Here is a 13,372-nt window from a genome sequence, read left to right on the forward strand (position 1 = left end):
CGTCAAACGCGCGTGCCATACGCACATGCCAAGCAGCATGCCAAACATGCCAAACGCGCGTGCCAGACGCACATGCCAATCGACATGCCTAACTTTCCAAACATGCATGCCAGGCGCACACGCCAAACGGCATGGCTAACTTTCCAGAAACGCGCATGCCAGGCGCACATGCCAAACGACATGCCATATACGCTAGTTAGGGTTTCGGCATGCTAAACCCTAATTTAGACAAAGTTGTCAAGCGCCGACAGAAGGTATCCATAATCAACGGCTATCCTTCCTCATGAGATGCAATCTCATCCATCCAAGTTCGCCACCGAGATGACAGACTTGTGGCAAATTTCAGGCGACCAGCCGCCTAAAATTAATGGTCATGGCTACCCCAAACGCCACTTACACCACCATGCCACTGGAATGCACGAGCCATGCCAGCCATGCCGCATTGCTACTGGCGTGCACCAAAAACGCCACTGCACCATCTTCAGGCGCCAACACAAGGTATCCACAAGCAACAGCTACCCTTATTTCATAAGATGCGATCTCAGCCATCGAAGTTCGCCACCAAGCCGGCGAGCTTGTGACAAGTTTTAGACGACCAGCCAAGACGAGCCTAATAGCATCGCATGCTATTTACCTGCGGCAAGCCTCTCAGTTTCAACTTGCTACACGTAGCAAAGTGCTACATGTTTTCCACGAAAACACTCGAGACATCAAAACATGTCACAAACTGGGGGATACTCATCAGGGTATTGGTCTGGCGGTTTACAGCGTGCGGCGTGCAATACGCCCGTTACAAGAAAGTGTCATAAAGCGGGGTGGTTAGTAATGGCAAGAAGTAATGGTGAAACGTATCCTTCATTATGGGAACATCAATTCTAGGCGTTATCCGTTACTCCATTCTTCCACTACTCAATCGTTTCCACTTCCTACGAGACCATGGTACGTTTTGTTGCGACTTGTATAAACAGGTCTCACCTATTTCCACCAAAAGACAAGTTTTGGTAAGGAGAACAATACAACATTCAGAAATCACCTGATAGCTTTTTCATTCAGCTAGGCAGTCCAATTTTCTGATACAAGTCACAAAACACCCACACTTCCAGAACGACGATTCTGGTCTCAACACTTTCTTCGCTTCCCTCCCTAAGACCAACCCTTCTCCTTCACTTTGTGACCGAAGCAAGTCTGGAACGACCATTTCTTGATTTAGGACAAATTTGTACAGAATTATCTCTCGAATCAAAAGTACTCCCGTGCAGTACATTGTTTAGAGTTTAGACTCGTTTCTCATCCACACACGAAATTACCAAAATCAGCAGAAACGGTTTTCACCCACAAACACATATTGTGAAATCTATTGTTTTTTTTTTCATTTAAAATTTAAGATTTGGCTTAGTTATCTATTATAATTTATTGACTTTCTAATTGATTGTAATTTGTTAATATTTTGGAATTTCAATTTTCCATTTTTTTTTGTAAATAATTAGTTCTTGAGCAGTAAATTATACCACTAAACTTTATACCACTAATTTGTTCTTGAGAAATAATTCGCACGGTCTATGATGGTTGTCTGACCTGGCTAAAAAAAATTATACCACTAATTTTGAATATGTGATTAAGATTTTTCTGGGGTTGTAGTAATGGTAAGGATGGTTCGAACTCTAAGACTTGTGAAGGTGAAGGATTTTTAGATTTATAAAAATTATATACAAATATATTGACAAATTGGTAGAGAGGTACTGGGACTAATGATTCGGACAATTTTCATAACATAGGGCTCAATGATTTATTCTCAACAATAATCGCTCAAAACATAAATTATATGGACTCTTATTTTGCCAAAGTAGATTCTCAAAACATTAATTGTAAATGTTAAGCATGGAACATCAAATCACCTAAGCTAAGCATGACCCATCTAATCAAATAACAACCAATTTAATTAAATCATATTTCAATTAATTTTTAATGCAAAAGTCTTAAAAAGAATTAACAAAATTACCCATGTATGAAGCTCGGCCTCCTCCGTCGTCCCATTGATGGGTTCTAACTCCGCATATTGGAAACACGCTCAAAGGAATTTTTGATTGCTCAAAAGAGGTGTACAAATGATGAAATGAAGATAATAATGAAAATCGGGTGTTTGCAACGTTTATAATTGTTGCAATCACCGTTACAAAGAACGATAAATGAAAAGTGTTGTAGTATACAGAATACTACGACCCTCAAGTGACAGTCGTTGTTTCTGTAGTATGAACGACTGTCTCTGGTTGTCTAATGTTCTTCGTGTTCTTGAGTTGCAGCAACAGAAATGGTGGCTCTGCAACTCGATTTTTCTTCACTCTGTAGCCTCCAAAGCTTCCCCAAACTCTCGACAGCCCCTCTACTCGACCCAAAGAACCTTTATATACTCACATGCATCATCAAATCCCCCGCAATAACTCGTGAAAATCCTTCTTTACTCGGAATATTTTTTTTCTTATTTCGGAGAATAATTTCCAAAAATAACTTCTTCACGCTCCAAATCTCTTCCCACACGCTCCAAATTATGTTGTAATCACCCAGAGTGTTGCTGGAGCCATCAAACTCGATCAAAACACGTCCATAACTCTCCGAAACTCGTGTTTTTCTCCTCCCTGTACGTGTGTCTCTGTTTTGAGTTCGTGGCTTCCCTAGCCAATTCTAGCCAAATTCGATCGGACCCGACACCCAAAATATCTTCCTTAGGCTTAATCACATCTTCCTGCCAAGTCTCAGCCATTTAATCTCCCTATAACACGTTAAAAAAATCGATCAAACTTCTGCCAGTTCTCATGCATGTTTTCCCGCCAAAATTCAGTTTTTGAAATGAAGAAGATGGTGTCCCCCTATCCAAACTGGGGGTGCGAATAGCAATTGGGGTGGAAATAGTAATTTTGGGGTGGAAATAGTAATTTTTCTGGATTCCTCCAGCACATTTCTGGGACTCTTCCAGTGCATTTCTGGGGTTCCTTTAATACTTTATCTTGGGGGTGTAAAACACCACTTTTTGAGCCCATTTCGCCGCAAGGGCTTATTTCTCTAAAATTTCCTACAAGAACACAAAATAACACAATAAGTACTTAATCGAGTCTAACAATACAGAATATTGAGAACAAAATAGACAGATAAATGCGTCTATCAATATGCTTTGGAATTTGGGCTTTGAAAAGTGGATGTGACTCTTTAATATGTATATATTGCCCGCTAAAACTTGTGTAATGTTTGGCTTAACCCCCATTGCAAAAAATCCCTAGCTCTGTCTCTGGTGTTCATGCGTAAGAATGGTCTTTGAATCACAACCAGAAAAGCTCATATATTTGTAATGTCAAGATCCCAACTGTACCGAGGAATCACATAGGCTAGATGATGCTATGAAGGTTAAAGAATAAGAAGAAAATTTAGTAGCATCGTGCAAAATATTGAAAACTAAAGTCAAATTGAAGAAGTTATTACACTGCAAGCACTGTGGAGATGGAGACAACGAATACAAACATTATCACGCTGAGAGTTAGTGGATGCTCAAAGCCTGATTGCAGGAAACTTTATGCATTTCTACACTTCTGGAGAAGAAGACACATACAGAAAGCACTACTGGATATGTCCTAGGCGCTTCTTGGTGGAGTGAACTGACTGATTCACTGTCGTTATATTTTAATTTGGTGTTATTTTTTTATACGTTTATTCAATCATCAATGAAAATTTCTTTGCATTTGCACCATCACTGTGGTACCATAATTAATTTGAACCTTTCTTGCTTTGAAAGATAACTACATTGGATTAAAGCGACTGCATTAGATTAAAGAAAACTACACGCCCGTTAAATATCACTTTCATTCAATGGTCGAGTGGTGGAGCATTTATACAACAGAAGGGGTTGAGACTGTGGATATCTCTAATTATGTTGAAATAAAATTCATAAGCGAAAAGCCTGTTGATAGACAATTTCCATGTCGCTAGTGTTCTTTGTATCACTTCATCAACACTTGACTTTTGAATCTATTGCGCTTATTATTCACTACGTGACTTAATAATTACGTGATTTTAGTATTAACTGTCTGAAAATTATGTGACTATCCTTAAGCCTCAAGCATAAATGCGTTCCTCGTTTTTGCAATGAACAATGCAAAAGTGTTATCCAAAAACCTCATAATCAACACAACTTGATTATTGTTGACATTTTAACTTGTTTGAAAAACATAATCTCTACAAATAGCTAAATGCTCTTCTAGAGTAAGCTTAACTTAGCAATACGAACTCTAAAAGGATTTCTTAGATAACTTTTGAGTGATATTAGAGGTGTAGAAGTCATGAATTTGGAGTTGAGAAGAGTTGAATTTGTGTGTGTGGAAAAATAACTAACCTATTTTAGACGTTCAGATATATCCGTTGTGCGACCAACTTAGCGCCGCGCGACGAGATTGGAACAATGGTTTATGTTATGATGGGAGATTGAAACTCAACCACATGGCTTGCGTTGGAATGCGCGATCTTTTTCCACCACCGTGGGATATCAATAATTTTACCTGTTTATCCCTTTGTTTTTAAGGTTTGTTCATCCAATATGAATTGCCCTTATTTCTTGTTAAAATGACCAGGCGAGTCTGAAACAACACTAATTAGGAGAGTTTAGTTATTTTAGGAAATAGGTTACTTGCTTTCTAAGTTATGTTCTATATAAATACATAGTTTGTTTTAGGGTTTTAATCATCAACGAATATTAATGAAAACAATTTAAATAAGCTCTGCTAATTGAGGTGGTTGATCTCCAATCAACGAATCAACTATTACCATGGTTTGTGTTAGTATTAGGGTCTTGTGTGATTAGTATCATGATCCTATCATCTGGTATTAACTAGGTTTAGATCCTTATTCTTATTCACTACATCTTCTACTGCTCTATCATCCCATCTGTACCATCTTATTAAAAAAAAACGATTGTTGATGACGTTATCTATCGAAATGCATCATTCGACGAATATAAAAAAAATTATCAAGAAAAAAAAAAGGAACGTGAATCTACTTATCTTCAATCTGGTGAACAAGGTACGACAACATAAGGGCGTCTTTATCTTACTGGTCGTGTGAGTATATTCATTGAGTTAATTTTGTACTTGTTCTTATAGTTCATCATTAGTTGTTACTCTCGTGCGATATGTTGGTGGGTTGCTAAATCTTTGTCCTTATACGCATATTAGCTTTAACCCGTTATAAACATCTCTGTCAGAGGTTATTTAAGCTTTTGGCTCTTGTTATCTTACCATCCATCATTAATAATTTATTCAAGAAGTAGTTTGGTATTTTGATATCTATCGCAACATAAGACTATGAAAAAGCGGGGGTACAACAACCACACCCAATAATTCGTTTTGGCAATATAAGAGGACCTACTCTAATATACTTTCAATAGAATCAACTAGAAAGTCAGACTCAATCTTAAGAAAAGTATATCAAAGAGTTATATCCCTATTTCTCAATTCAATCCACAATCAAACAAATAGGAATTTGCGAGCCCGATTGAATATAAGAAATAACTTGGACGGTATCAAAAACCAGTATCCAAGTGTCAATCAATTTAATCAACAACCAAATGTTGGATTCTTAATTAATTGAACTTACGCACAACCTGTGATTTTTCAATTATATAAACAAATATAATGCGGAAAAAAAATAACACAGACACCAGAAATTTTGTTAACGAGGAAACCGCAAATGCAGAAAACCCCGGAACGTAGTCCAGAATAAACACACACTGATTAAAAGCTGTTACACCAATTTCCTACTAACTATTCGGACTAGATATAATACTTGCTTCAGCACTTATAAACTCCTAGCACAAAACCGATTGTCTTTAGGAGTTCTTCTCTTAAATCTTCTAGCAGAACCCAAGGCTCTCTTTAGAAGATACAACAACACAGTTGATATTTTCCGATCTTTTATTTTCACAAAACAACGAATCGATTTCCCTTTAGATGCAAATCAAGGTTTTGGAAATCTTGTGTTTGTTTCAAACAACTACCAAATAAAAGTAGATATACCGAAACAAATTTGTAGAATAGGGTTTTAACTTACAATCAGTATACGTACACACAAGGAGCCCGTGAACATGATTTTCGTAAGTAAACTTGGGCGATTCCAAAGATCAATTTCCAAGTTAAGAAAACCCAAATAATTCTACAACAAGAACAACTAGAATAAATCTAGAGATATATTGTTTAAAACTTCTTAAGGATTTTTACGAGATACCTTAATCGAATTTTTCTTTCTAGATTTCGATTTCGACTAACAAGTGTTGGTATACGATCGGAACCTGAAATCTATCAAAACCTAGGGTTTATGATCAACAACTCTTGAAACGTTTTATATCAGAAGAGAAAACCTTAGAATAGACAGGAGGTGAAAAACATAGATTACAAGTTGTATAATGAATCACAAAGATTAATCCAACTAGGCTTTGTGATCCCCAATATAAATACTTTTATCTCACTCTTGTTCACGAAGAACAGAAGACATGGAAAACAACCTTATGAGCTTACACCAATTTTCCAAAGGGGATGAAAAACGTGTAGCACTCATGAACTCTTTATTTATAGTGAAAGATAGCTTAAAAGTAAAGCAAAGCTATTTTCCCTTTTCAAGACTCTCCTAATTTTGGGAGTCTTTCCTAAGTTACAAACTCTTGCCAAAATAATTAATTAGCAAATATTGTATTTATGTGAATAAATCACATTTTAACTTAGGCAGGAATTAAAAGTTATCACAAACACTTGAATATGGTAATCAAATATGTTTGGATTAATAGCCATCTTGCCTAGATAAGGAAACATCACCAACTTGACCAAAAATACCTTTTAGTCACGTAATTGGGCCCAAGTCCGTGAACCATTACAAACAGTCCATGGATTGTTTCCTACTAACGAACTGTAACAATTACAACAACACTTATAATTGTTACTTTAATAAATCACTCATAACTTCATTGTTATAACTCGGAATTGAGTGATTCTTGGCTCGTTGAATGTGTAAGCTCATTCAGTATAACATGAGAACCTTTCCAAAGATAAAGGTTATTTTCACAAAATTCGTGGCTCAAATAACCTCAAGTATATATACATAAATGTATGTTAACCGTCATAGAAATTGTTCCATAGAGTGAGCATTTGTTTCGATAGATTAGAAAGGTAGAATTGAACAAGAATCCAAATGAAATCAATCACCACATACCTTTGTTGATGAAGTCCTTGTTGATGTCTTCTTGTAATCTTCAGTCTTCATCCTTCAAGAATAGCTCTTCTTAGACCTAATCTAGTCCGAAACTATCTATAGTATACTAAATCAAGAATGCATTTTGACAACTAACTTGACATACCAACGCTAGTGGGTTCAACCGAGCAATGCTTAAACAATCTCCCACTATGTCAATTTTAGTGACAAAACCATTTTACATATGGATTCTGACATGCTTGATTTCCTTGGTTCTTCAACTATGCGTGTGCTCATCTTGTACTTGTTAAAGATCCATCATAGTATTATTACACATCATCAAAGTTCAATTGTATCACAACTTTAACAATAATACTACGTTGATATGTATCACTCCTCCTTAGTCAATACTTCATCTCACAATGAAAGCCACCCCCTTACATAATGATCTGTAAACCATATGTATATGTAGTGTGATAAGCACGCAAGTGATATATTTTATACCTATATTTACATTAGTTAGGACTCGATAATTTGACTAATAATATCATTTTAGTGCTTTTGTAGAAAATACAAGTGAATTCCGGTATTTAGGAGATGAATGGCTAATTTGGCGCTACAGTGACATTCATGAAGGAAATAACCAATGTTGCTCATGGTGCTATAAGGAAAGAGCTAAATCTATCTTGGCATGTAAACTAATCGCACTTACTCTATGTCACGACCAGCACATCAAGAAGGCAAACTTGTTCACTCCAGGGCAAGACGTGGAAACCACCAGAGCCTAACGTGTATATAGCTCTGTCAGCACGTAATTTCATTTCTTATCCAGCTAGTGTGATGTTCTTATCGCAAGGGAAGAAATCCAAGCAGTTGTTGTTACCAAATCTTAACGGTGCAAGGTCATGATTTCTAGGAGAGGGTACGAACGGCTTCATGTGGCTGTGTTTGGAGCTGAAAACTAGAGCAGTTTCTGTGGGCTTCTCATTATGAACTTTTGATTTGAAAAAGAGGTGATCGGCAGCAAACAAACTGCTTGAGCTGCTGGTGTTCAAAATGCTTGAGTTTATCGGTGTGTTGAAAACAAAGTGGACAGCTGATGGTGGATAGAGATGAGACTGAAGATAAATTCTAAGTGGTACTGTGAAGTTCAGGTTGAGCTAGTTCAGTGGAGAAAATGACTGGTGCTCAAATGGAGGAGATAAAAGAAGCTGCAGTCGAACTGGTTGCTGCTGTTCATTCAGTTGCATGCAGTAATGAGTTGGTTTGATGACTGCAATGGGTTAGGAAGATATGGAGCAGTTAGGAAGATGGACTGGTTACTGTTGAGTTCATGGCCTTGGTTCTAAGGGCTGAGCTCGTGCAACCAGTTAGGAAGAGATTTAATAGCAGGCAGCTGAGACGAAGGTGCGAGATGATGATTTCATGGAAATATACAGATGACGAGGAAAGCAAATCCGAGGCTTGGAGTTCATCGTTGAGCAAGGGCATATCTCAGAGTGAATTGAGATGGCAGCGACAGTTAGTGGTTGTTTGTTGGCAGATGGGGTTCTTTTGGCCGCAGTTGGTCTTAGTATGCTTTATGCTGTCGTGGAGATGGGCAGAGAATGGAGCAGTGAAGATAGATAACTGATTAGTGCTGCCACTTGGAGATGATGATGGATTTAAGATGGCATGGTCTCGTTGGCTAAATAGTTGCAGGAGGAAATGAAGAACATATTCGAAAGCTGTTGGCGATCGTTACATGACGAGAAGGTGCTTACAAGGTCAGAAGTTAATGAAAGGTGCAGTTCTCAATTGTTTGATGCGAACAGCAGCGTTGATGGAGAATGTCAAGGCAGCATTACTTGAGATGCTCGTGTTAGTTGGATGGTAGATTTTCTACGCAAGAGAAGGCCAACAGATCCGTAAGAATTTGCTGGTGACTAAGATAGACAGAAGATGATGGGTTAGGTGTTGGTCGGGTTTTGGAGCTAGTTTGGACCGGAATGGATGGGCCTTGGAAATTATCGGCTAGGTCGTTAGTATACTCTTCTTCTCATCAGACTATAAAAAGACAATCGAAAAGAAAAGAAAGGGGCAGTTTTGGAGACGAAGAGGGAGGCGCTGCTACAGTGCCGGGAAGAAGAACTGGGTTTGAGTATCCATTTTCGTTTTCAACTCGCTAGTGATTTTCTTTCATATGTTTATGGATTTTGAGAAAACCATGTTTTGCTAGATTCATGTATCTAGGGTTCATGATTGAAACCACGTTGGGGTATTAGAATTTTTTTAATTAAATTGAATTATCAAATAATAGACTATTATGATTTGAATTGATTAATCTTTGAATATTCTTTATTTGATTGATTGAAAAATGAGTTGTTGCATTGCCGGTTCTAGAAACGTTTGTGCGTAATTGGTAGTCTTACAAATATTTTTGGTCTCATTGTTTGATAGTCCATACTTGGGTTAAATCCTTTGATGGGTTATGCTTAGAATAGTCAAATAATATTTGTGAATTAATATTTAGTTTCGTATAATTTTCTCGCTGATGCAATTTGATGGTGCATGCTTGGATTTATTCTTTTGATGCGCTATGCTTAGCGTATACCAGTGACATTTGCGACTCTGCTTATAATAGGTGATGTCAATAGAACGAAAAATAAACATATATTCATAATTATGTTTCATTTCAGTAATTGAATAGAAGTAGAGGTGGATATCTTAAGACCCTGGTTACCGACTTTTCCTGTTGAATTTATTTTATTTGTTTGATTCATTTTCTTTGTTTTTATAATCCTAAAAATCCAAAAACATCTTTATTGGTTAGACGATTAGAGATATTGATTAGAGTATTTCCACCGCTCCCTGTGGGTTCGACCCGTACTTGCCTCTGCCTACTAGTTAGATATCGTGCGATTGCGGTTATTACATATAGGGTTCTCCCAGAATCCTATCATAGTGTGAACTACAAAATAATTCTCCCCCTTTTTGTCAATATAAATTGGCAAAGGTACGAAAACTAGCGGGATCCTAATGAAATTTTTATAGAGAAACTTCTTGACCAAAGGAAAACATATCAACTTTACTTTAGATGATATCACAGGGTCGAAACTTAGTGACTTCATCAAGGAGTTTATTAAGATACAAGTTAACCTCTACATGTTCCACAACCGCTGCTCCCCTCAAAGATACATCAATTAAGCACAAGCTCATTTAAGAACTCTCTCCCATAAGATGTCATTCCCGAAAGAACAACAAGAGTGACCTTACTCCAGAGATAAGGATTTATATATTGGATTTTAGAAACCCCACAAGGAGATACGAACTAAGAACCAATCATTGAAAGTCTCTCATGAGATCGAGTTACTGAACAATAGAACTATCCCATGGTAATAATACACAATATGTAATTATGAAGATCAAGTATTGTGATCATCTTTTCTAAGATACAAACTTGTATAAACAAGAATTGATATGCTTAGAAGGAAGAATAATCTTTTCCACAAGGATTTACACCAAGAATGGTTACCATAAGAGTATGAAAAAGATTCTTTGACAATAAAAACCAACATCCAATAGTTTTGATTATTGCTTCTAACCTGTTATGCTTAAGAATTTTTTAATCATAAATCAAGTTAGGTAATTAAGAATCATGCACGTGGTATTTAACCATATTCATCTTGACCATAACTAGTTCAAATGACTCAAATGAACTAGTTAGAGAGTTGTTCAATTGTATAAATCTTATACAACTATACAAGACACATTCAAAACTAAAACGATTTGATTCACTCGAATCGATTCATGAACTTTATAGCCACTGTTTGCAAATTGCATTCCTTAGTTAATATAAATATAAGTTCACAAAAAAAAAATCGTCTTTAGATATAACCAACTCAAGTACGCGGACTTAGTTCGCGGTCTTAAGTTCCCGGAAGGAGCTCGCAAACTCCAGCAGATATTCTCGGGATGAGAACCTCCACCAGTTAGCGGACTGGGTTCGCGGACTGAGTTCACAGCTCTTGTTCCGGTTTTCCTGATCAACAAAGTACGCATACTTTGGTTCAAGGAAAAAGGACTTATACATATATTTGTTGCCACACAATGCTTATATCCAACATTGGTTATATAATCTAAACTCTCATTCCAATCATTGAAACATTCTTAGAGGATGTTATATAGTTGTTATTCACAAACCATTTTTCATCAAAGCCATTTTCAAAGTGATTGAGACATAACATGACTTTCGTCACTAGGTAAAGATGAACTTGGCCAAAGCGAAAGCTTACTAACACATATTTCGAGAAATATGTAAGGGAGTTAGACTCAGCTCGAAACAATAAATTGTTCCACATATTCAAAAATTACCCAATACAATATGTGCACCCCAATTCTTTTGCAATCCTCACCGCATTTATTAGGGCTTCTTGGTGAGGATACACTTCCAACACAATTAGGTTGTCTTGAGGTGAACAAAATCTTGCTCACCACAGGTATTCGAAACAAAATCATGCATGGAATCTAGGAATTTAACAACTTCCTTGAAACTTTCAATAACTGTTCCATACCTTTTTAAGATGTTATCCCTTGTCGAACTCTTGTCTGGGAGATCCTTCTTAATAGTACTCGTTGCTTTATTGATCTTCTTTGGTACCCATTTCTGAGTAGCTTTTGGAGCAACATATTTCTTTTCTCCCCAATATAATTATGAAATTTTTTGGAGGGAATACTAGAAAAACTGACATTATGAGACTCAGTTTTTCTCCAGTTTGGAACATCAGATCTTGTCATCTTAACCGAATCGGATCTGGTTTTATCTCGTTTAAGATATCTGCAATTCCTTTACAAGTGACCTGGTTTTCCACCATAAAAACAATGTTTAGTGGAATGGAAAAAGTTATGTTTAGTGTTACCTGAATGTGTATGTGCTTGCATTGGAGTTTGACAAAATTTCCTCTTTTCGTCATCGGCAGTTGGTAGAGATAATTCACTTTTGTCAACCGTGGAAGGTTTTGGTTTAGAATAATCTTTAGCTTTGACAAATTTTACCTCTTTGCAAATACCAGGAGCGTCTATTCCTTCATAGCCCAATCCTCATGTATCACGATGAATTCTACATGCCCGATTGAATATAAGAAATAACTTGGACGGAATCAAAAAACAATATCCAAGTGTCAATCAATTTAATCAACAACCAAAGGTTGGATTCCCAATTAATTGAACTTACGCACAACCTGTGATATTTCAATTATATAAACAAATACAATGCGGAAAAGAAATAACACAGATACCAGAAGTTTTGTCAACGAAGAAACCGCAAATGCAGAAAAACCCCGGGACCTAGTCCAGAATAAACACACACTGATTAAAAGTTGTTACACCAATTTCCTACTACCTATTTGGACTAGATGTAATACCTGCTTCAACACTTATAAACTCCTAGCACAAAACCGATTGTCTTTAGGAATTCTTCTCGTAAATATTCTAGCAGAACCCAAGGCTCTCTTTAGAAGATACAACAACACAATTGATATTTTTCGATCTTTTGTTTTCACAAAACACCGAATCGATTTTCCTTTAGATTTAAATCAAGGTTTTGGAAATCTTGTGTTTGTTTCAAACAACTAATAAAAGTAGAGATACCGAAACAAACTTGTAGAATGGGGTTTTAACTTACAATCAGTATACGTACACACAAGGAGTTCGTGAACCTGATTTTCATAACTAAACTTGGGCGATTCCAAAGATCAATTTCCAAGTTAAGAAAACCCTAATAATTCTACAACAAGAACAACTAGAATAAATCTAGAGATATCTTGTTTAAATCTTCTTAAGGATTTTTAAGAGATACCTTAATCGAATTTTTCTTTCTAGTTTCTGATTTCGACTAACAAGTGTTGGTATACGATCGGAAACTGAAATCTATCAAAACCTAGGGTTTATGATCAACAACTCTTGAATGGTTTTATATCAGAAGAGAAATCCTTATAATATACAAGAGGTGAAATACCTAGATTACAAGTTGTATAATCAATCACAAAGATTAATCCAACTCGGCGTTGTGATCCCCAATACAAAGACTTTTATCTCACTAGTGTTCACGAAGAACTTAAGACATGGAAAACAACCTTATGAGCTTACACCAATTTTCCAAAGGGGATGAAAAACG

This window comes from Papaver somniferum, chromosome 11 (assembly GCF_003573695.1).
Source record: "Papaver somniferum cultivar HN1 chromosome 11, ASM357369v1, whole genome shotgun sequence".
Taxonomy (NCBI): Eukaryota; Viridiplantae; Streptophyta; class Magnoliopsida; order Ranunculales; family Papaveraceae; genus Papaver; species Papaver somniferum.